General features: G+C 37.7%; 1 protein-coding gene across 1 annotated transcript in view; it reads left to right on the top strand.

Annotated features, from left to right (window-relative positions):
• Positions 1–26933, top strand: part of opcml (opioid binding protein/cell adhesion molecule-like) — a 206634-nt gene that overhangs the window by 57339 nt on the left and 122362 nt on the right. The gene's annotated exons all lie outside the window — the stretch shown is intronic.

The following is a 26933-nucleotide window of genomic DNA, read 5'->3' as shown; positions in this document are numbered from 1 at the left end:
CAGCCAGCATGTCCATGTCCATAAATGTGGGCTACGGGGGTACTGAGTGGGCATGGGTTTGAACTGGGCAAATTTTGTTGGTCACACATGGTTTCAGTAACATGGGCCACCATGTTACTGAAACCATGTGGGAAGCCCACGTGGGCTGACTGTATGAGCCCCATAAGGGATGTAAGTGTAAGTGGGCATGGGCATAAACAGGGCAAATTGTATGGGCCCCATATTGTTTCAGAAACATGGGCCCCACATGTGAAGCCCATGAAGGATGGCTAAATGGGCCCAATTTAAGGTCCATTCTGATCCCACTGAGACCCTATATGGGCAAACATATGGAGCCTACATGGGTCTCACCCAGTTGGGACCACCATGGAAACTGTGGACAAACCCACTTGGGACCCATATTTGCAGGCCAAATTGAACCCTTATGGGGCCCACATGGACATACTGGCTGTTTTTTTTATGGTCAAAAAGCACCCAATCACAGCCCATGTGTCTCACTCTGCTGAAAACAGGCTATTTTGTGTCTGCTCAGTGCACCTCTCTTCTGATTGGCGGACTGTTCTCTGAGTGACACATGCCCATGCCAACCACAGGTAATGGATTGTAGTCGCTAGGTAAAACCAGAGTTAAGGGTAACACTCACAGGTAAATTGTGATGGTCACAGCTGATTGTCCAACCGACTAATTGGCACAGTGCTTACTATGCAACGGTCTCTCCTCTGCTCTGCTCCATGTGTGTGTGTTTGTGTGTGTGTTTGTGTGTCAGTGTGAGTGTGTGTGTGAGTGTGAGCATGAGAACATATGTTCCGTTATAGTCAGCACAAATAAATAAATACATAATTATTCATATGAAATTCCTTTCGTCACAGAAGCATCCTGATGGAAGATCTCTGTTCGACCCAAACACGTTCTCTATTGACGTCAGGACACTGGAGAATTTCTCTACAAGAGAAAAAAAGCTTGTTATCTTGTCTACAGGACAAGACACACTTCTGTACTGTTCCTGTGGGTGTGAAAGTTGGCTCCATCACAACATGATGACCTGTTGAAATGTCCGTCAGCCAGGTCTCCGATTGCCTGGGATTGAGTGGAGGAAGGTCTTCTGTTTGTGATGACAGACTCTCCCTGACTTTAATTATATCCATAATAAAAGATAACGGGGGAAATAAAAAAATCACAGAAAGAAAAATAAACAAACCTTTCCAATAAATGAAGAAAGTTGTTTGCGGTTATATAAAAGCTGGTAGTGATACCTTAGAGTTTAATCTGTCTCCACTCTGCTATGAAACTGCAATGCTGTGGTGATGTATCAGATCAATCTGTCTGAGATTGTGTCCCTCTTTCATTTTGTGGATTTGGGCGACACAACAAGAGAGAAAGCGATGCTCAAACTTCTCTTCACATCATCACAAAAACTTCTTTTTGTATTATTTTTCATTCAGCTCCTAAAGATTAAGGTTTAGACTGACTACTGGACATTCTTATTAACTATTTTTCATTTACATTTAACGTTTTTTTTTTTTTTTAACATATTAGCAGTATTTTTTAGGCATGCAGCATACATTATATATATATCATTTGCATGTAATTTGCAAAATATGCACTGAATGAAGCAGATTTCTCAAACAAGGGCACAGAAGCTTGTTCTAAAGGTTTCCACTTATTTTTGCACACACAGATACACACTAACACACAATAATCTGATGGTTATACAGCATAAGAAAATGGTTTCCTGTTTCCTATAGCATACTGATATCCACACATACATTGGTATGCTGAGGAAATAAATGTAAGCGGCCATCAGATATATTTTGATACAAACATCCTTGAGAGAATGATAATGTTTCATGTAAATTAACCTCTCTTGGTTGTTTGTGTCACAATGCACATCAAATAATATTATATCAAATAATATGTGATACAAACATATAACAGACAATGATCATGAGTGATGTTAATTAACCTTTCTTATACATGTGTATCACAATGTGCATGATGGCTAGAGAAAGGCTGTCTGCATCAGATCTTGAACGCTCACTCTGCCTACATTCTATGATGAATGGCTGCTGCTGCTGCCTGCTTGGCCTTTCCTTTATTTCTGATTAGATTAGATTCAACTTTAATGTCACACCTTCAAGCGGGTAGCTCTGTTGTAACGGAGATGCAAATCACTGCTTTGCTGGGCTGACATAAAATGATCAAATTTAGTCTCCAACATTCAAATAAATCATCAGTACAGTGTTCTGGTCATTTATTTTCTGTCCGCAGCTGCTTTATACTGTATGAAAAGCTTCTTCAGTTCATTTAATTCCTGCAGTATCTGAAGGCAGCACTACTGACATGTTAATAAATCCGCAACCTCAGAGAATTGCTGCGCCAGACCACAGTGCTGAACTAGTCTCATCTTCAGTCCTTCAGTGTATCAGTGTAACATGGTGAGGAATGAAGCTGTTACTGCAGGTGGTTTATGTTCACTACATCACGTTATGTTTTACTGCAAGACAGGAAGTACATCACTTGACTTTGTCTTATTTGCCGCTCTTTTACCAGTGCATGGCTCCACGAAGCAGACAGGATAGCGATTCCATGTCTACATTGAAATGACATCTTCATTCTTTAAAACCTATGCTGCAAAGTGTCACTCCATCTACTGAAAATATTTAAAAATTCACCAGTCTGCAGAATACTGCATCCACCATGAAACTGTATTCCACATCCATGAATCAAGTGGTTTGACCAGCACATATATTGGACTGTTTTGGCTTAACAGTGTGAATTTCATACATTTAACCCTTACATACCGTTCATATTCTAACTCATAATTAGTCTTTACACCAATTCACATTCATAAGATCCCCATCAGTGTTGATTAATCCTTCTGTTTGATTCATCTTGTGGAAAAGAAGACATTCACAATCACTATTTTATGATCCACGAGAGCATTTTATAAGATAAGATGAATACAACATGTTTGAATGCTGATTTGTATTTATTTTTTAATAAACACAGGTCAAACTTGCACAAAAAAAGAAAAAAAAGAAACATTTTATTTCTATTTTTGTATCATTTGGGTCGCATTAGGAAAAGTCCATATAAAAGAAATGTGTATGTGGTGTTTTCCCATCTAATATAAAAATGGGTTCGATTTGACACTGACCAATGTGTGAGGGTTAATAATGACTTAAGCTGAAATAATAAGGGATGTGTTACTCTGCGGTAACACAGCCACATTTCTGTTGAATTAAGTATAAAATAAAAGTATTGACTATCCTATAATAAAGAGACAGAGACACTTAATCCGGACTGCTCACATGCCCCACCTGTTGGTTGTTGCTATGCACTGCTGGATAAATTATTTCACCCCTCTTTGCCGCCACGGCATTGCCGCGGTATCACCAGGGTATTACTGAAGTAATCACCTCAATTGAAGTGAGTGACATCTGTTTATAGCACCTACACCTGCTTTATAATCAAAAAAGAAATGGATTCTCCCTTAGCATAATAGGTCCCCTTTAATATTACAACAGAGCAGTATTGTTTATGTTGGTAGACTGGCCGGTAATGGAAAACAAAGCCTCACTTTGATTTTGCTGCTCAGGGTTGAGATGTAAGGCATTGCATTGTTTTCCAATATTCAATGTTCTGAGGAGAAAATACATTTCCACAAAATGATTTTTATAAGGGCACTGTCACTCTGCCTCGTCTCCATCTGCTATCAGCAGCCTTTAAACACACAGTTATATTTTGTTAGTGTATCAGCACTGTTATAAGCTGTAATAAAAGCATATATAAGAGCAGCATCATGGAGAATATGTTACTGTTAAACACTGTGATGAGACATATAGTCATCTCAAAGTTTTTACAGTCACTCTCCAGCAATTTAGTATTATACTTCTATGAAGTTGTGAGACTAACTTCATTCTCTCTTGTTTCAAACCCCCATAGATGAGCAGACAGGGAACAAACACCACAGTGTGAGAACAGACTTTGGAGCCACATAAGAAATACAACAGTTTTGATGGACTACAGTTTGTAGAGTGGCCCTGTAAAACTATTATATATATATAACATTTAAAAGAAATGTAATACAGTGCCTCTGAGAAGAAGATGCAATATCAAGAAATACAGGTCTCATGGATTCTATTTGTCATCAGATACCAAGGAAACCAAATAACTTTAACATTGTTAAACTTTATTTGACCTAGACATGTGCACGATTTGAATTTCAATGGAAGTGATTGAGGCCAAAATCCACAGTGTGTCCACATAGTCATTTTGAGAAAAAAGCTGTATTTAAATGTAAATGTGAAGCTTCTATTGAGCTTCATCAGTCTGAGTTAGTCACATAAAGTGATATCTGACACATTTACAGTCTTTTTAGCATCATTGAGCTGTGGTGGGACTTTGGCACTAAAAAGACTGTAACATTGAAAGGTTGAACATTGATATACATTTTTGCAGAGAAGGACATTTGTGGATTTTGACCTCCATCTTTCATATTGTATGCATAGCAATACGATTATGACAGTTTAATGTTAGCTGTGAACGTCAGTGCAATATGTGTATATGTACACCGTAGGCCATGTGTCAGTTAATAAATGCTTCTGCTGTGTATTTATTTGAGATATTTCTGTATGAGTGGCATGTACACCCACTGAGCAACATTAATTAGCAGGAGTGATGCGTGAATTTTAGATCCATAATTACAAACTACTCTGCTGTCTCTTTTCCTAAAGATCTCCAAAGTAGCTAACTTTATGGATATGAGTTGGATTGTAATAAGTTGTGATATAAGATAAGTTGCTCCAAGCACAGACACAGACACAGACTTTTAAAAAAGGAGCCTTTGCTTGAATTGGGGAGACGCTGCTCTATTTTTTATTGTGTTTAAATATTCTAAATAAAATGTTCACACTCTTTTGTAATTGCTTATTCACAGAACTAACTGTATTGCTTTCATAAAGCCATATCGATTATTCAAAGCTCCGTCAGATTGAAGATTTTGTATAATCAGCTGGAGTGTGGCTCGGTGTCTGACGGAGCTTTGAATAATCAATATGACTTTATGAAAGCAATACAGTTAAAGTTACATAGATAAACATTTGCAAAAGAGTGTGAACATTTTATTTAAAATGTTCAAGCATTCATATCATAGCACTGTCTCCTTTATTCAGAGGAGGGTCGTGACTGGTTTGCTTGCTCCATGTCAAAGCGTCTTTTGTCAGATGTAACCCTTTATGTGCTGTTCCCTTCAATGTTACTGCTGTCCTTCACAACAAAGCTGTACCTGCACTTTGGTCAGTATGAACATGGTCAGTATGAACATGGTCAGTATGAACATGGTCAGTATGAACAGGAGGAATGATTCCAAGAAAATCATCAGTATTGTTTTAAGACAGACTTGAAGAGTTGTGGACCCGTCCTTTAATCTGGGTATCTATTAAAATACACACACTGAAGCTTGATTAATACCCTGAACCATCTGCTGAATGTGTCTGGGTCTTTACAGGACTGTTATTGGTTCTAACCACTTGAACATGATTTGCTGCTATCATGGATGCAGTCTGTTCTTCATTTTCTTCTTTTCTGCAACATTGGAGCAGTTTGTCTTAAACCTGTGGTCCTCCAGGTTTGTCATTGGCCCCCTTCCTTACAGGGTTGGCATCAGAGTAGTGGTCTTTGATCGGCAGCGACAGAAGTCGATAAAGACGTCTTGTCTTCAAGAGCAAAAAAACAAAAAACATTTTTCTATTTTTTAATGATCACTTTGTCATTGGTAGCTACGGCTTCCTCTTTTTAAAGTCCAACACTAGCACCAAGAAGAGACCTGTGGGTGCTGAGGGTGACGTAGCGCTGTTTTCACAGTGTGTTCAGCCACTTCATTGGTGGTTCTGTCCTTGTTGTGAGGAATGACAGTTTCCTCTGTTGGTGGGTTTGCGGGTTGCAGTTTTTTGGGTTTTACATATGTGGCATCCAGAGCTGCTATCATGTCCAAACTGAATAATGACTGCTGATTGTAACCCTAACACTATGACAATGAGTGGTGAAGTATATAAAGGACTCCACTAGTGTCTGTAGACTGTGCTTTGATGTATTTGTCTGAATTGACTTTAAATAAAATGTCTTTCCCTCTGAGTTAAATGATTCACTCTCTGTGTTAAATAAACACAGCAGCACTGACTTAATATGCACATTTCTATTACCCAAAAGACATTTGAATTAAGATTGCTTGTGAGCAACCTTCTTTGTTCCCTATTTTAGCAGCATTAAGGTTTAGCTTCTTTTTTCTTTTGTTTTAATAAGAAATGTCAGTTTGAGCTTAAATGATGCCGATTGCATGTCTGCCTAATTTTAATAATGGCTACCTTAATAACACAGGGAGTACCGTTGCTTCACTGGTGCTTTATTTAATTTAAAACTCATGATATCACAAATTGATACAGAGCAAATTACCGTTCTATTTGTTCATTTTATTCCTATCTGTACCATTTTATTTTCACCCACCAGAGTAATCAACTGCTGCTCGCTGCTCAACATTTGCAAAGGTGACAGTGGCATATGGCTCGGGGAACATGTCTAAAGCTGGCATGGTGTAATCAATTTAAAAAATGACCAAATCAGTTTAAAATTAGTTTCCAGTGACTATGATGATTTGAATGAGCACAAATGGAGGCCTCTGTCACTCCTGCTTAGCAATTTAATGCAGATAGAATAATGATATTGGAATGGGAGGTTTAGGGACTCTTATTCTCATTGTAAGAACAGTATTTACAGAGTAAAATGTGGTGACGGTGGGAGATGTGAATCGTGAAATAGATTTATTTAAGACTCCGTTTGTGAAGAGTATCAAGTTAGGGACACATGGTGCAAGGACAGCAGCAATGACAAAGCAGAAAAAACAGAAAGATACAGTATAGGCTCCATGTTCTCTATATATGTGCTGTGTCTAGTTATACCCTTCATCAGTGTAATATATGAGACAGGGGTATTCTATTCAACTTCAATGAGTTCCAATTTGTGAAAATGTCCTCAAGTGAAGGTCCAGAACATCATAATGTATGTGTTATTTTTCAATAGATTGAAATAGCGTTGTAGTTCCATCAGCATCTGTGTCTAGTGGCTAGATTGTAGACTGTCAAATAAATACAGTAGAAATTATTTATTAGTATTTACACTCTACTTGTGGGATTCAAATAAAGAATAAAACATGAGGAAGATAAATACATTTTATTTTCTTATATCAAATAAAGATGACATTTTAAAATAAAGTGCATTTACAGAAAGTTTTTGATTGTACTTCTTAAATAAAGAGCTTAGTTTTAGAAAAATAAAAAAGAATCCCTTTTTACTTTCAAACTGAAACCATAAACGTATCTAACATCTAATAACTTTATAACAAAACGTCTCTCCTCTTTTCTCCGTGTGTATCCCACTGACAGTCGAGTCTCTCCACATGTGCGAATGCATGGATTTGATTGGCTGATTAGCGTCATGTGAGCAGATTATCTATGCACAGTGGTCTGTGAGTTTCCGAGGGCCGCTCCATTTTTACCGTAATAGCTGTAGAAGCTGCGCCCGTTAAAATAGACATGCTCTGACAAAATTTAACAATCCTCAATATTTCATCAGTTACAATCAGCGGCCCGCCTATTAGTGACCTCTGATCAATGTATGTATGTATAATGTATTTAAGCAAACCATCAGAATGTTTGAAGAAATGAATGTGTTATAAAAGGTACATACTAAAAACATTAAAGGTAACAATCAAAGATGTAACTACCTACAAGAGGCTAAACACCTTTGTCTTGGGGCGTAACCAGAAGCAGAACATTGCAATGTCGGAGATTCATTCAATTTTATTCTAAAGTAAAAGCATATCCACAACATGAGCTCTCCTTATACAACAGTCCAGTTAACATATGAAAAGAAGCCTGTATTGTAACATCGGGTGCTGGAAATTAAAGAGTGAAACAGCCTTCTGTGATAACAATGCATGTCACTTGAAGTGGAACTGTTTATATATCAGCTACATTCTACAATTCTACAACCCTCTGCTTTGTTGGTTATTTATCACCAGAAGAACGGCGCACACTAAGCGCTCGCAATCTATTTGCATTCAAGTAGCGGCTAACAGTCTGATTAAAGCTGCAGAGAAAGTACTCCGGATGCCCTACAGTGTTTTAGTCAAGTAGTGAGCAACAACACAGAGGGAAATGAAACACATGGCATATTTTATATCATGGATATTATACAACATAGACATGATTAAATAATGCCCAGGGTTCTGTGAGTCATGAAGGCTTGTGATATAAGGAGTTTGGGAGTATGGAATATGATAATAGATGGTTATATGAGAACCAGCATTATGATTTTTGAGTGTGCTTGGCCTCGTGATGCTGGAAGACAATCAGATTCGGTTGCGTGGAGAGAAAGTTACTTTATGTGTCATACTGCTATACAGCATTCATGTATTTATATTGATTCGATCAGGCTGAACTTTAACGTTCAGCAGGTTACGTAACACCTTGAAAATCTTATTTTCGTTGACCTCCAGTGAATTACAGGTGCAACAGAGTATATGTTTGTGACCACAACCGACCGACCTTTTCTGTGATACTGCGTGTGGTCCCGACAGACCAGCAAATCGCAGCTTTTCAGCCTCCTGTTAAATGATTCTTAAAGCATGAAAACTATGAGGAGCAGACAGCATGGCAAGTGTGTGTGTGTGTGAGAGAGAAGTGACATCTCACCAAAGGACTGCAGTTGATAATTAGCCAGCTGGCTAACACTTGCACATTTACTGACACGTTGATGGATATGTGTTACATATACATGAAATAATAGTTTATAGAAATACAGAGCAGTGACTATTTCATAAAGAGACACGTGTATGACACTGATCTACTGACTATAGGTTGATCTCTGGTTGTTAGCACAGATGTAGTAGTGTAGAACAAACACTCTGACAAAATAGAGAATTACGCTGAAGTAAGCAGTTGGATGAGGTTTAAACAGAAGTAGTATTAGATCTTTAGGGGAACCCTCTAGTTACTGGATCTATTAACCACATCTCTACATTTAAATGAGAGATAGCTTATTGTCAAAATATCTTATCACTGCAGAGCGACAGTAATTAATGGTAGCTTGCCTTAATGCATGCCTGACTGCATGATCACTGTTCTTCTCTGGATGTTTGAATTTAGTGACAAACTTGAAAATCTCCTCCAAAACCTTTATGCATACTGTATAAGAAGCTGCGTGCACGCTTCACTTTACAAAAAGAGTGAAGATTATAACCTAACTCACATTCTGATGATGCAGATGAAACATATCTATCCTGTTACCAGTGTTTGGGAGTAACTAGTTCCATTTAATAACATCATTTAACTACAAAATAAATGTAACTGTAATCCATTACAGTTACTGAGAAAAAATGTGTCATTGAATTACAGTTACTGAAAAGTTGATGATTACAAAGCAGGATACATCTGAAGTCACACCTTTAAGATTTTACTCATGACTCATTTCTAATATCTAACATGTAACTGAATACATATATTGATGTTTTTAATTCTTTGAAATCAATATTTTTCTTTATATTTAGTAAATAAATCATGATGTGGGCTTATTTGGAGCACACATGGACTTAAATGGTGTCACAGTACCAATTAAACTCACTTTATTCATCAAATATCTTTATTTTATATTCCTAAATCTACATGAACTAATGAATACATTTTACAATGAGAGATAAATGTTGCTTTATAAGAAATAATCTCTCTTATAAATCATGTCAGTATCCATGAAAAACATCTGGACTTAGATTTTGGTGCTTAATGGGAACACTTACCCTAAAGTAATCTACCCAACCCTGCCTGATACACCCCAGTCAAAAGGGGGTACACACTGTATATTTTCAATATTATTATTATCATTATTATTATTATTATTTAATTCACACTGATAATTACTGCACCGACTTCAGCACCCCGACTCAAACACCTTTCTCACCGACGCTTCCATCTGGTCAGCTGTGACACAGTTGAGTTCATATTGAAATCAACAATATACAAAAGCCTCAGTATACATAATATATTCATCAATTCGTACATCCTTTCATAACGTGTGTAACCCTCACCAAGGCACTCATAATGATTGTTAAATATATGAAATTTTTTGAATGTAGGGATTCATATTTCTGACCTGCTGTTCTCTGACGGTTCTTATCAAGCGCCCCCAAGGCATGAAACCATTTAACTTTCTTAAAATTGCAGAGTGACATCCCATCAATTTCCCTCATGGGGATCATTAAAATTCCATCTAATCTAATCTAACCACTGGGAAGCACTTAATGAGAATACAAACTTGTTGAATGTTGAGGTCTTTTGACCTTTTTATGACATGATGGACTGATGGTAGGCTATCCAATGCTCTCTATATGCAGGCAGCTCTCAGGTAGTCATTAAGATCAGCTGCACACATGTATTTCACCTCTTTTTTTATTTAGTCAAACATTAAAAGCTGAACCCTACCAGAGTGAAAAATAAAGGGAAACATAAACAACGATTACAATCTGCAATATAAATATGAATGCAGTCACGTCATAACATTTGGCAAGATGTCTAATTAACACCCATATATATCATTTGTAGCACAGACTGTAAATCTGTTTGAGTAATCAGGTCAGGGACATAATCTCTGTGTGGTATACTTACACATTAACTGCAAGTAAAGACAGCAAGAGACACGAAGCAAGCATTCACACATCCTATTTAATTCAAAGTGCTTTAAGGCATAAAAAAAGCATTTAATAAGACATAAAGAAAAACAAGATATGAGAAATGAAATATTTTTTAAAAAATGAAGAAAAAGGGCAAAGTGCAATCTTAAGTAGACTGAAATTTTAATAACACTCAGAGGAGAACATAAAAGATTTGAGATTCATTTTGAAACAAGTCAGGGCAAAGTCTCAGATCCTCTAGAAGCTTCTTCTCATTACACATGCAGCATAGAACTAAACCCTGCTTCACCCTGTTTTGTTTCAAGTGGGGAACAGTTAGCAGACCGGCCCCTCATCATCTGAGAGCTCCTGAGGGTTCGTATTGTGAAAGCGAGTCAGAGATGCCCGCATCCGTCCGTACGCTCATTTATAGACAAGAAGCAGCGGTCCTTCATCGATCCCACAACACACTGGAAGCCCCGTGTAAAGATCTGAGAAAACGCTGTGATGTTTTTCAGCTTCTCAACTCTAAACTAGACCTCTATTAACATGCAGCAACACTTGTTTCTACAGTCATGTTGTTAAGGAACTGGAGCTGCCTAAAGTTAATTATCTTTGTTTAATGTTTTGACTTGATCTAATTAAAGGAAGTTTTTGGTACATCATTTATTTGTATTCAGTGAAAAAAGAGACAACATTATTCTGTGATTTATTTAAATGAAGTTTACGGTTTACCCTTCTTGTTTTCCACCAAACAGCTGCTTCAGCTTCTCCTTCAGTTCTTTTTTTTATTTTTATTTTTTTTACATTTCTTCAAATTCTATTCCACCAACATTGGCTGATTGAATATATGACACTGATTAGGAGCTATGGAGTTTCCATTTGAGAAAAAGTCATACTTCTTACTCAGTCTGCTGTGTTGATATTTAAGATCATAGAAGTATGATGTCATTATCTCAACACTGTCCACATCATATAGAAAGTAAAGAAGAAACACTGCAAGCATTGTTAATGTTGTTTTTGTCTTGTTTCTTTTTTTTTTTCAATTTGGAAAATTATCCTTCAAAGTCTGTGAAGACAAGCAGAGTACAGAATGAGCTCCTTATGTGTCATTTATGACATGTAATGACACTGTGACATTATTCACATTCTCTACAATAATCTGTATCCAGCTATCTGTATTATTTCCTTTCTTCTTTCTGAAGAGCTACATCATTAAAAGGCATGTATGGAGCTGATTTGACAATATGACAATATGACAGCATTTACTGAAGGAAGTTTTCAAAAAGAAACACTAGATGTGTTAATCATCACTGTACAAGTGTTAAAAGAGATTCATGGAAAAGTCAGTTACTTGAGATGTAACAATGAAAGTAACAACAAAGTATAATAATATATTATAGGCACTCAGCTGTTCTATGCACTGATTTCTCCAGACATCACGAAAAACTGTGCAATAAAGTGTCTTCTTAAATGTAATAAAAACAATATAATTTGCAATAATTTGTAAATAAATTCTGATACTTGCTTCTGATAATCAGCAATAGAATGACAGTATCTTGCCAAATTTGACAAATATGTTACTAGAAAGTGAGTTTCCCCTAATTTGCCAAAAAAACAAACAAAAATGTAATAAAAAAATAAATAAAGTGCAGTACAATCATTAGATTTGTTTTCATCTATCCATCCAATGACACATGACATCTGGTTGTTTTTGGTACATTTGTTCATATTCCTGTTGCATATTTGATTCATTTGGCACCTAGATAAGCTTCAGATTTTGGCACGCTGCCCAACTGTGCAGAGCTGGTTTAACCTCACTGTCAACATCTCAATGAGAAGGTTTTTATCAAGTTAGAAATATGTGAAAATGCTGTTTACCACCCACACACACACACACACACACACACACACACACACACACATACACACACACACACACACACACACACACACAGCTTGTTTCTGCATCATCTGATTATACACCACTGTAATGAAGGAGTCATGCTATTTCTTGCTCTCAGTTACTTGCTTATGAATCGGCTTATATTGCATTTGAGGCTGGAGACAGAGATAGAAAGTGCTTGTTAGTGTAAGGCCTCGGGCATCTGTGCCATTTGACAACTTTCAGTGTGTGTTCAATCTGTTTGTTTCTAACTGGCATCACTTATAAACCTGATTAGTTTTTCTTTCTTCTTTTTTTTGTTTTTGTGTTGTTGCTTCAAGGTGTTTTTCAGAAGAGGAGACACTAACGGTGTAATGATTGCATGTGCTGGCCATTATCAAACTGCCACTGTGCACTTAAAGCTGTCTGTGCTTACACCCACCATTGGAGGAATCCTTGACATGAGCCCACCAGTTATCTGTTTCTTATGATTAACTGTGACAAGGCAGTTGCATACATTTGGTGGTATACACCAGCCAGTGTCCATGACCTTGAATAGATGAATACTGAGTGAATAATTATGAATAATTTATGGTCATAATTTATTGTATTACTGAATGCACTGTGTTCATAGAGCATTAGCACTTTAAGTGTTTCTGCCATATGTAACCCTCCTGGTGGTTCTGGTGAGTAGTTTAATCCAACAAACTTTTCCAGGAAGATTCATGAGGTCAGTTGTGATATATGCAAATGCGCATGTTACGACAGGCAGTGTAGTTCAGTTGTTTTAACTCATTTTAAACTATTTGTTATACAGTGTGTAGCCCAAGTTGAACAGAAAGCGTAGGTTTGTTTGTGTGTATATGACAGATACATGCAGCCAAAACAGTAATTAAGTGTAATAAATGGTGCTCTGCACATTTAGGGATGTGTTGACTTCAGACTGTATGATTTATTTATTTATTTTTTTTGGAAAATGTACCATTGCTTGCTTACAATGATGTTAACCCTCCTCCAGTGTGTCAGTTTTAACTGCTTCTATATTAACACAAATTTTGTTTAACACTTTTTTTTAAAAGTTTGAACCCATGTCTCAGACTAGTGGTCTGGTCCAGAGCCTCTCGGACAGAATAAAATCACCTAATCAGTGGCTTCATCATTGTGTTCATAGAGTAAAATGAGAGCAAGGCAAAAATAAAGCTTTATATATGTTGTCTGTGAGAAGATGTGATACATTATTTAGTCTGGAAGGTGTAGTTCATGTGGAGGGATGGACATAAAAGCATAAGAAAGAGACACAGATGGGGGTCAAATTAAAGGAAAAACCTGAATGAATGTGAGAGGGGTAGATGGTTGGGGGGGGGGGGGCATGTTTTCCTCCTAATGGATGACCATATTATAGTCTTACCCATTCATTTCCTATGGCGGAAAAGTGTAACAGTGTTCACTAAGTCACTTAAAATTCACTGAATGTGGTGATTAACAATTTTACATGTTGAAATGCCTCATGTGGAGGATATCATGAGGCCTTGAGGCAATCAGATGAAAACTACAATATTTATGTCGTATGAAAGTTGTAAATCAGTCAGATTTGACCTGAACACTGGAGGAGGGTTAAAGGTGTTTCTCATCCTTCCATCTATTAATAACTCACAAGTGCAATTTGATAAACTGCAAATGCAAACACAACTTCTGGCTCACTGTAGAACTCATAACTCACTGTACGATCTGACAAGTTATTATTCGAAGCAGCAGGTTTTCAGATACTGACACGTATCATCCTCTGAACTCCGACTCATCAGTCCGCCCTCTAAAAAGCAGCTCCCGTCTGTTTTTCGCCTGCAGCACGGAGGGTTCGTCTGTTGTAACTCTCATGTCACACGATGCGGTGGTGGGTTGACGTTATGCTTGTTAACAGGAGACAACAGCAGAGATGTTCCAGCACAGGATCAAATGAGCTGTTGTTGAATTTGCAGAAGAAACTGACAGAGGGAGTTCAGTTTGAGCATGCTAACAGGTGTGAAATATATGAATAATAATTTAGAATTTCAAATTTCTGTATTTAAGGATCCACTCTCAGAACTGCCTGTCAGACATCCCAAATTGTTTTCTTCCCCAGCGCCTTTCCGATGTCAGACTCGGTCCCATAATTTCTCTTACCGAAATTTCAGGCCCACTTCACACACTAGAAGTTTGAACTTATTTCTCTTTTTTCATTTGTACAACCGAGAGCAACATTATAAATGTCTTCCAGGAGTGACTGTCTAAAAATGTGCAATGTTATTCCCCCTATTTAAAAAGAGTACTGTGTATCCCCCCCTATTCTATGATGGTCAGCTGTTCACTCTGCCTTCCAGAACACCTGCAAACACTTTTGATTTCTGAAAAGGTCAGACATGTTGTGCTCCAACATAAGCTGACCCTTAACTCCACTACAACCCTGCTTCTGCTTCCAGAAACTCTGTTAACAAAGACCAGGTCAACTTAGGTATGAGTTTAAAGATTTATTGCATCAATAGTAGAAGGGTTGTGGAGGGATGAAGGGTAAGGGGAGGGTGATGAAGGTGGGGGGGGTATGGGATACATTTTTACTCCTAATCTTGTTCACTACATCGATTATTACAGATGTTTAGAGCAAGAATTTTAGTCTCTTGCTTGATTTTAATATTTTTTTTTGTCTGTCTCCTTCTTTTTGGTGTGGTTTAACCTGGCTCCATTTTCATATAAGATTAAAAGATTGGTTAAAACTTATCTCAAACTATTCTTTTAGATTTTTGATTATAACAGTAATGTCATCAGCATATAAATTAGTTGAGACTCTATGAGCGTTTCTTCTTCCTGTCCCGGATGGAGCCACCATGGTTCCAACCCTAACCCTAACCCTAACCCTAACCCTAAATCAAAGGAAAGAGAGAGAACGTTAAAAAGGGAGGTATGTGAGAACTGAGACCAAGGGGAGAGGAGCAGATAGTGACTTAAATACCACTTATGCGGGAATAAGGGAAGTATGAGGCGTGATCTTTGTTCCCCAACTTAGTTAAAGTTAGTTAAAGTACAGTCTAGACCTGCTTTATGTGTAAAAAGCCTTGAGATGACTTTTGTTGTGATTTGTCGCTATATAAATAAAGACTGATTGACTTTATCTATCTATCTATCTATCTATCTATCTATCTATCTATCTATCTATCTATCTATCTATCTACCTATCTACCTATCTATCTATCTATCTATCTATCTATCTATCTATCTATCTATCTATCTATCTATCTATCTATCTATCTATCTATCTATCTATCTATCTATCTACCTATCTACCTATCTATCTATCTATCTATCTATCTATCTATCTATCTATCTATCTATCTATCTATCTATCTTAAGACAGGATGCACACCTCAGTCAGTTAATGTAACCACTCATGCAGTCCACCTGCATATAAACTTAATACAGAGTCGACTGGAAATGAAGAATTAATATATATATATATTTTATCAGCTTCATTTAAATTGCTGATTTAGAACAATCTTAGAATTGATGACTGTACTTCCATTTAAACTGTCCACATGATATTAACAGATCCTGCCTGCAGTTCAGTATTCACCGCGGCTTTATAAAATACATCATTTTTCCAATATTTACATCCTAATGTTGCTCAAAAAAACCTTCTGGTATCTAAAAGTTTAACTATCTTGTTTACAACCAATTTCCATGCAAATGAACCATCAGCTACATCTATTTAAAAAGAAAAAAAAAATCTGTCATAGCCAATTTCTGTGCACTACCCTAAAAAATAATTAGCTGTGAACAGAGCCACTAGGTCAACAGTAGCTCAGCAGTGACTAACATATCCTGTATTTAAAATGTCTGTCACATTGTCCTGTAGGGAGCATTTCTCCACTATTTCTGATTCACGTCTCGACTTTGATGGAGCACTGTGATAGAACTGGATTCCCACGTGGCCCCTCCTCTGACCCTGCAGTGGCAGTAGGAAATGACAGTATGAGTAATGCTATTCATCCAGTGTGGTCCGTCAGATTGAAGGCCAGGCATTGTGTGGTGAGAAAACAATAATCTGTCTTTAATATGAATCTTCTGTCACCGGCTCCGTCCCAGCGGCGCGTCCTAACTTCCTCTTTTCAGACGCATTTTCCAAAAGTGCTTCCCGATGAATGCAAAAAATATATGCAAATTAGGCGAGGGCTCAGATTCATGGGGATTGGACATTTTCACAGTTGCTGACATTTAGAGCAGCGTAGCGTGATGATTATTACGAAGTACATTCACTTCATGTTTGGCAGTTGTTGGCTTCTCTATTGCTGTTAAGCATCATTTTGCAAACTGTGAAGTGAGATATTCTATTTAATCCTCATCTCACACAAACACACAGCACTTCACAGAATAATACATCCCACCTTCTTGTGACCACTTGGGTATTTTAGGTCTGCGAGGGCCACAAGTGCCAAGTAGCTTACCGGCTGTATTGAGCATTTTTTATCCATTTACTATAACGAGAGCCGGTGTAACTATAGTGAGAGCTGGAGGGGAGGTGGGTTGTGTAGGGGGGGGCGCTGACTCACAGATGTGTCTGTTTTCAACGTCTTTTTTCAGTACACACTCCTCATAGCATACTGTAGATATTTATTTCATTATTTTATGGAATGTTGCTGAGGAAGCAGCTGCTTCTTGGGTACACTTAGCGTTTTCGTGTCTGGCAGCTGAAATATTAATGTGACAGTGGTGTGCTGCATATCAAATAAAAGAGTAGATTCTAGGTTTGGAAAGTAATAGTAGAAAGAGCCCCTTGGGGTGGGGGGGGAGCAGGATGTTGACAGTCCTCAAGTGATTGTCATTCTGGGGATTTTGCCGCATATCAAGAGCTCACAGTTGATATTCATATTCTTGTGCTTCTGAAGTTTGGCTGAGAAAATCAGGTTTTCAAAATATTACCACATGAGTGTTCTATTATTCTGTGACATTTTTGTCCTAGTTTGCAGTAATAATCAGAAATCATCTCCAATTCCCACTGATAATTATTTACCATGTTGCTGTTGAAAACTGTGTTGGTGGTGAAGACATAAACTACCGTTTGACTCCTCCAATCACCTCTCTCTGTTAGATTTAACCTGATAAAGACTGTAAACCCACCTGCCAGTTGGGTTGTCAAAGGGGCAGAAACATTTCCAATAAATAATGGTACATTATTGGAAATCTTTGGAAATATTCCAAGTTGGAAACTTTCCATGGGAATTATGGGAATTGATGTAAATCAACTGGAAATATTGGGTAAATCATTGAACAACAAAAGCATGAATGTTGAGTAAAATAATGACCCCCCACCCCCACCCAAAAAAAGTCCCATTTAAAATGTAAAATGAAAAGAAGCTCCCCAAGTGATGGAGGAATGCACACTGCATGTAGGGGGTGTGGCGCTGCAGTAGGTAATGTGCTACGTGCATGTGATTGAGGAATATTGTAAATATACAATTGTATTTACATTCAATCTGGTTGTTTAGATTATGCTACAATATGTTTTTTTCTAACTACATTTAAGCTCCTTGTTATAGACTAAAATGCTTATTTTGTAAATTTCCAGTTTATTTCTGCTAATTCCGATAATATTACTGTTAATGATCATGGAAAGTTTCCAACTTTGCAACTGTACCTGCAAGTAATGCCAGCTGGAGGTTATTTGTTTGAGACACCTTGACAAGGTTCATGCAGAGTGGACATGTGATGGAATAACATCACATTTAACCAACAAATCCAGTTTTTAGGAGGACAGAGGCAAACAGAGGAGTGCATCCTGAAGGGAGGGTCTCATTTAGAAAGGAATGTGTGTGAGTACACAATAAAAATACACACTGGACTTCATTTAAAGAATTCATTTTTCAGTCCGGTCGCTGCTGTTGAAGCTTTGCTCAATACATCAAATTCAGGAGATATTTTTAAAGTCAGCCACAGTTTATGAAATCCCCTGCACTGTGTATTATTAGAATGCAAAGTAACAGCAGAGAACATGAGTTAAAAATAATTTTGCAGAGGGGGAATGTGGTAATCTGACACACTGAAGCGTCGTGCCTGTCAACGAGTAGAGAGTGGAGATAAGGAATACAGTATCCACCTTCCATGTCTGGGTACACACATTGCTCGGAGAGTGTGAACATATTTTTTAAGATGTAAATCAGTGAGTGAATAATCTTTACTAATGTGTAATGATTTGTTTCCTGTTGCCAGTTGGAGCTGAACAGATATGCAACTGATTGGGAATACCACTAGTTTTGTATGTAAAGCAAAGTATTACAAATAAAACATGATAACAGGGATGGATTCAATGTAAAGCCATTCTCATACAGCACCAAATCACAACAAAAGTTATCTCAAGGCACTTCACACAGAGCAGGTCTAGACTGCACTCTTTAATTTAATTAACCCAACATTCCCTCAAGAGCAGCACTTGGTGACGGCGGCAAGAAAAACTCATCTTTAACAGGAAGAAAGTTCAAGCAGAAGCGAGGACTCTAGGTGGGCGACCATCTGCCTCGACTGATTGGGTCGAGAGAGAAAGAGGGAGATAACGAGAGAGAGAAAGAGAGAGGTAGACACACACGGAGAGGCGCAGCAAAAACATGGCTAATAGTAACAGAAGACTATTGATAATAATAAGAGCAGAATGCATGGATTTGGAGCAGGACAGGGTCTTCATCTCTACAGGACAGCCCTCCACGGGAAACCTGAGAGACGAGAGAGCACGAAAAAAAAAGAATAAATCTATGACTAATAGCAAAAAAAGAGATAAAGGTAACCATGAAAACACTGAAATGACCCTTTAATCAGCAATAACTTTGTCTTACCACACTGATGCAGCAGAGCTCTGAAGAGAGCATGGAGGATTTCATTTGAAACACTGCTTGAAGTGCATCACAACAGACAGCAGGCACACATGAGTTTTAGACTGCAGTGTTTGAGACAAACATCTACTGACTGTCTGACTGTTGAGTGTTAAAGCAGCACAGCTTCTAACCAATTGTTGGCCTCTCTCTCCAATCACTGTTTGGATGAGGTTTATATATTGTGTTGTTAGATGATGGTGGGCAGAATGTTTGGTTTGATGTTAATATGTTGGGATAATTCCAATGGAGATGGGTCAGACATAAAAAAAAAAAAAACATTGATTCATTCAATCACTCAGTGAATATCAGAGGTGCAGCTAATATGAAAACTGTCTGCTGTAATATAATAATGACCAATAACGTAATAACAGCCGATAACAAAAGTGTAACACTTCATATCCAATAAATGAAACTTAACTAAAGTGATATTAGTATATTATTACATTATTGGCTCCAGTTGTTACATTTGTAAGGATAGGATTAATAACAGATCAATAACATAATAACTTATTATGTTATTGGTTCAGGAATTTGTATAATGTTATTGGCAAGTTATTACATTATTTGCTTATTACATTAACCCTTAAATACTGTTCTCTGACTCATAATTAGTCACATTCATAAATTACCCATTAATACATGTTTGATTAATCTTATGTGAAAGAAGACATTCACAATCACTATTTTATGGTCCAGGAGAACATTGTATAGAATATGATGAATACAACAACATGTTTGAATGCTGATTTTTAAATGTGTTTAATAAACACAGGTCAAATGTTTACATTTGCATATATAAAAATGTATATCAGCTGTACAAACATTAAAAGAAATAAGCATTTTGTTTCCATATTTGTATACTGTGGGTCACATTAGGAAGTCTAGTGAAAATAAATGTATATAGGGTATTTTTACAGCTCTTAAATGTAAAATAATTGGTCAAATTTGACTCTGGACAGTATGTAAGGGTTAAAAAATGGGCCAAAATCTTACGTTATCATCCTTTATTACATTATAGGCTGCTACATGTCATCCTGTCAATAAGGTGTTTCAGTTGAGAAAACACTGTCAAAACTATGACCCACGCTTTTTGCTGCTTATTTTGCAACCACCAATAAAAGTTATCCCGAGTGGATTGTGACTATTATAATAATATAGCCTACATGCTCACAGAGTCTGCCCACTTTAGCGTAGCCTCTTTTGTTTGACTACTTTATTTCAAGGTTTTGACCTTCTACTTTTTTCTTACACGGAGAATGCGACTGAACTTTCTTTCAGCAAGTTATTTATGTATAGAAAGACGGAGCAGAAAGCAAAATGACGGCATTAGCAGCAGAAATAGAGCAGATTTCCAGCCAGGTATTGTGTCTGTATCACATTCTGGTCTACTGAATCTCCTGTCGGTAGAGGAATTGGTATCTCTTCATTTCCTTTTCCTTTTTCTATGATTGATTTCTCCCAGTATGCCTGTTGTACAGCGCTGCTATTGTAGCCGAGCAGGGGAATATCCTGATGCTGCTCCGCCTGTGCTCCTTTTAACCCACACAAATCAGGAAGCACACAACCAAACACAAACAACAAAATAGACCCAGGAGTGGAAAGTGGTTTCAGGATATTGTTACTTTGTGCACCTTTTTTTTTTTAAAGGACACTTTTGCAAAAGTACATAAACTGTACATCAATTCAGAAAGTCAGTGTAATTCACCAAGGTCTACAGATGTCTGGCATAGAAATGTTCCATGTCACTCCGTCACGATGCAGCTCACTCATATTTTGTGGCGTTTGCATTTGAAAAAACCTCAACAGCAAATGCGTGTTGCTCGTTTCAGCAGTCTTCACATGGTTACTCACTGTGATCTGCAGACCTTGCTGTGAACAGTTTTGTTGAGAACTATATTTTTCGACCAAAGCGCGCCCACAAACTGTGCATTTCTGCAAAGAAGAAAGCGAGTTACATAACCATGTTACATGTTGTGGGAATATACGTTCCTGTTGGCTTCTTTCAGATGTATTTTTTTGCGGCTCGCGAGCGCCAAAAAGGAGCGCTTTCGTTGGGGTCGACGGAGAAATCTCTCAAATTTGGCAAAATACCACTAAAGCTATCAGGATAAAGAGATGTAACTGCAGGTATGTGGTACTCAGGCGAATTTCTTCTGTAAAGGTGATGAACACCTGCTAGAAGGTCAGTGCTTTGAATCCCAGGGCAAGTTGGGAATCAGTTTTTCACAGAAAAAAAAAAAAGAAAAAAGTTATTAATGCTCTTTTTTTTCCCAGAGTAGCCACTGACAAGGTGCCCTTGAGCACTTAACCTGTGGTAGTTCCACAGGAGTGACTCAGTAGCTGGCAGAGGAGGACTGAGCAGTGTGAACGTGTGCACCATTATGAATATGAAACAGAGCGATGCTGAATGCAGCACGGACTCTCAACTATACTTTCCCTCACCGTGTTCGCAGGATAACAGTAGAAGAAGAAAATAAATAAATAGGAAAAAAGAAAATCTTCCTCCTGTTGCACCTTCACCTGCAGCCTTTCCTCCTTTGCAGCAACTTGGCATGCATTCAGGTAATCCTACAGAACCACCTCTGCGTCTGCCAGGGAAATAGCAGGAGAGGGAGATAACCTTTTATATTTACATTTTATGACCCACTATATTTATTTATTTTTTTTTTTTTTAGCTGAGCACATGCAGAGGTTTAAAGTACATTGTGCCAGCATTGTATTAACTTCATATTTGTATCTGTTTGTGGCAAAGATTTCCCTTCAAAACTCCAAAAAAATCCCAGTGAAAAACTGGGTCATTTATATTTCTTCAAGGAAAAGTGGAGATAGACTATATAAATAATATAATAATATCTTGTACAAGGATGCAGATTTGGTTTTAACACTGGTTAGACAATAGTGACAGTGTGTGTGTGTGTGTGTGTGTCTTTTTCTATGCAGCATTGTTATGCACATACACACACAAAGACATAATTCTGCAAAATATTGACTTTACTTTATATGTATTCACACTGATCATTTACCCAGCACTTGCACGGTCATTAAAATAATAATCTCAGACTAAAATGAATGTTAAACATTTACAGCCAATACATTTTCTAAATAAGTATTTGGTGTAATGTTATATGGGGGCTTATGTTCTAAACATGAAGGCTACACTGATGTCAAAGATTATAATTGCTATGTCATTTTTTATTACAGTCTAGACCATCCTTATTACAGCTAATCTGTTACTTACACTTCAGTTGTTCTTTCTAAAGCATCTGAGCCTGTATTTATTTATCAGTATCACTCCTTCTGTAGACATGGTGCTGAAAGTGAATGTAAGACTACTAACAGTCCGTCCTCAGAGAGGGGACGTGATAGTTATGAAGCGACCTTCACTTAATCTGAGAAAGGAGGGCTACTCCCAGGAGAGAGTGCTGTTTTATGTCACTTTCACTTCCAAAATCATAATGACCATGCAGTGTTCTATTTCTGTGCCAGAACCACTGCAGACAATCACCACGTTGAATGTGTGTAGGCCTTTAGACATAAACAGGTAGGGGTTATCTAGATTATTTATTTACAGTCACATCAAAATCATCAAAATCAAATTGCTTAAATTACCAAGATGGAACCTTGTAGTTGGCTATACAGTAAGTCTACACCGGTATGCTGCTCACATAAACAAAAAGTCTATTATATATATACAGTTTAAAGTCTGATTCAGCGGTGTGACCGTTGTTGGATGTGATTGCATCTGTCAGCCCTATCCAATCTCATGGTTTTATACTTGTACTAGTGCAGCATTGTTTTGTCATTTTTGTTTGTATAATCAGTTGTTTTAAATTAATTCATGTTTAGGCAAATTGATTATGTCTGGCTGTGACTGAGGCAGGTCATCTACTAATCAGAAGGTTGGTGGTTCGATCCTTGCTGATGGCTACACCATTGGAGGGTGTGTGTGTGTGTGTGTGTGTGTGTGTGTGTGTGTGTGTGTGTGTGTGTGTGTGTGTGTGGATGAATAAGCATTTGAAACATTAGTGCTGTATTGCTCCTGATGAGCAGGTTGGCACCTTGCATGACAGCCTCTGCTGTAAGTGTGTGAATGGCTGCATGTTGGCATGTGTGGTAAATAGAGGTGTAATGGTATGAGTGTTCTTCCTGTATGAAGAATGTGTTTGTTGTTAGAGTTGGGGTTGGGGTTGGGGTTGGGGTTAGGGTTAGTTGTTGTTCCTGTATTAACTGCAACAACAACTTTGTGTGCAATAGTAAAGAGAACCATGTGGAAGGTTTTGTGTGTGTGAGTATTATGTGTTTTCACCTTCTTTCTTTTTTACTTATGGCACCAAAAAGGATTGCTTTCAATTGTGTTGTACATGTACAATGACAATACAGACTATTCTATTCTATCCTATTCTAATCCATACACCCCAATACCAGGGACAGTAATTCTAGAGCTCAATCTGGAACAATTTGGCATCACACCACTTAGCCGTAGCATGGATGTATGCTAGCCAGCGTTACCATGGTTACTCTGTATTGTTGCTGTTGTCAGAATAGCAATCTAGAGACCTATTACACTGGCAGAGTGCAACACTATTAATCAAATATGCTGGATTATCTTTGCAGTGAAACAATATCACATCACCCCGCCCCCCCCCCCTCCTCTCACTGTAACTGTCAGCTTTTCAGTCCTCTATTAAGTGAAACCATTCAGAACAACTATAAAAAAACATTTGATTTCTCATGTGGTCAGCCAGTATTTTATAAAAGAAAAATATAATACAAAAACATGAAAGAGTGTTAGAGCAGCATGTTACTGTTGTAGCTGTTGGAGGTGGAGCTAGTTTAAACTACTTTATATACAGTTAAACCAGAAATCATCATAAACAGCTGTCGGCAGGTGTTCCGACTCCTTGTAAGAAACAGAAAAATGTGTGTTTTCTTTTTTTACAATGCAGCAACTTAATTGTGTCAGTAATGGTTTCCACTGAAGCAAATAAATTGTTTCAATAATAGTCGCCTTTCTCTCTTTATTTTCACCGCTGTAGCAAAATTGCAGTGAGGTGCATGCTGGGATACATTGTGAGTTTTGTGTACCGTTACACCCCTCTCTGTAAAGTGCTTTGAGTGGTTGGTAGACTAGAAAAGCGCTATATAAATACAGTCCATCTACCACTCTATAACTTCCATAACTCTGCATACAGTAGCACTTAGATATGAATAAGGTTGTTTGACCTCTGCCGATGCAAATTCATGTGCAAGTAAGTACATTTGAAAGGTATAAGTATTTTAAACACATTTCATAAACCCATTTTTTTTCTCTGGTCTGTCTGACACTGATCCAATGAAACTTGTGCAATTCTATTTTAACCAGTACAGCTGTCTACACAGGCTGCGGAACAGCTACTGTTTGACTCACAATTTACACGCATAACCTCACCCCGAAGCATATTTTTTATACCTCGACTTTATTCTCTTCCGCTTTATGCGCATTACTGCAGCGACTGTGTGAACACATACTGTGTAGACGCTAACAGAGGATGGAAGCTGTTGCTGCTCTGTTAACACGCTGCTTTCACTGTGCAACCTGAGTAGGCACCATGTAAGTGTAAAATCACACTTTATAATACAAAAAAAAACAACAAAAAAAACACACACATTGAGAAGATACCTTTAAAACTGCCTGTGAAATAGAGGTGTGGTATAAGGCTCAATTTACTTTATGTCTTCTAGTTCAAGTTGAGGGCAAATCCTCTGCGCCTCGGCTTTTCGGAGGTTTGTTCTTCTCACTAAGCAAATATGAAGTAACGCTGTGTTTCTTTGGAAAATGAAAGCTTCGTCCCATATTTGTAATGAAGCATTCAAAGCGTCGCCACCTAAATTTGTGAGTTCAGCAAATAACGGAGCTGTTCAAAGACAAAAAATCCTGACTCGCTGCATTTTCTGATGTGTGTTGTCTCCTCTCGTGTCTAAATTGATTCTCCCGCAGTTCTCGGGTTAAAGACGATATTTGACGGGAATAGGAATGTGATTTATGTCTCTGAGAGAATCTCTCTTACAGTCACACAGTGTTTCCTGTTAAAGATTATAAGACACATTACCAGCACCAGTTTGGTAACTAGTGGAAACATAGTGCTGCAAAATGATAACTGTGATTATTCTAAATTACACGGTAGTGGCATGCAACTGGATGCTACAACTCAAATACCGTAAATATGATAATTACTCTAATACAACCATACCTTTCACATAGTTTATTTTCTTCTTTTTAGCTTCATGTTATTTTCCCATTCACACTGTGTCCTCACTTTAGCTGTCTTTACTGTCAGTCTGCTTGCTGATAGCCAGTCTCATTCCATTTATGGCTTCTAATTCCCTTCATACTTCCATTTCAGCACCCCACACACACACACACACACACCCACACACACATCAGTTTTAATCTGTGCACCTGAAATGTCTTGTTTTGCTCTATTTGCTGAATTCGGCGCGTGACTCTGGGGCCGGCAAACACCGCGGGGCGTCTGAAGCTCCCCGGTCGACGCGCTATATTGACTGCGTGTGATAACTTGTGTTCAGACCTGCAGACGCTAATAAGCCAGAGAGATGCTTCTCTCACTGAATTCAGCTACCAAACATCTACGAGTTCACTTTAACTTCAGGGTATTTTGGATTTTAAAAAGACTGTTTTTTTGCAGATTGTGTTAACATGTGCCAAATTTATAACATCCATTAATTACAGGAAAAAAAAGTAAGGAAAAAAAGAACTGGCACAAAAAACTGCAATGTATTTCTGCTCCTTTACTGATACTATCAACAAATGTACTGCCAAAAAAATATACTTTTTTTTTTACATAACTCATAGGCTAATGAACTCTAACACACACACACACACACACACACACACAAAACTTTACAATTTAAGCTCATTTTTATTCAGTCTAATTTTCTTTTCATCCAACAATATCTGAACATGTAACAGCAATGATATTTTTTTGTTAAAACCCTGCTGTAGCTCAGGGGTGTCCAAGCATGTTCCACAGACAGTCAAGAGTGTGCAGGTTTTCCTCCAAAAATTCAAGTGATTTCACTGATTATTCCCTCTGTGGCTGAAAGTGTGTTAATCAGTGAAATCACCTTGTGAAGTGTTCGATTGGAAGGAAAACCTGCACAGACTCAGCACAATTGGACACCTCTGCTCAGGCTGCAAATGGAGCCGTAAACATAAAACATCTCAATCAACTCATTTTGTGTGTGGTTGTGAGTGAATGTGGGTGGTTGTGTGTATATCTCAAGTGCAAGTGTGTGTGGGGTTGTATATGAGTGTGATAATGGGTGAATGTGTGTATCTCTACATGGTGAATACTCAGGAACAAGAGAACCAGGAACTGAGCATCTTAAAGTGCTTCATGTAAAAGTTATGGCCTGATTTCCTAAAACAATTCAATAA

Source organism: Scomber scombrus, chromosome 14 (genome assembly GCF_963691925.1).
Source record: "Scomber scombrus chromosome 14, fScoSco1.1, whole genome shotgun sequence".
NCBI lineage: Eukaryota > Metazoa > Chordata > Actinopteri > Scombriformes > Scombridae > Scomber > Scomber scombrus.
This window is presented reverse-complemented; position numbering and strand designations above follow the sequence as displayed.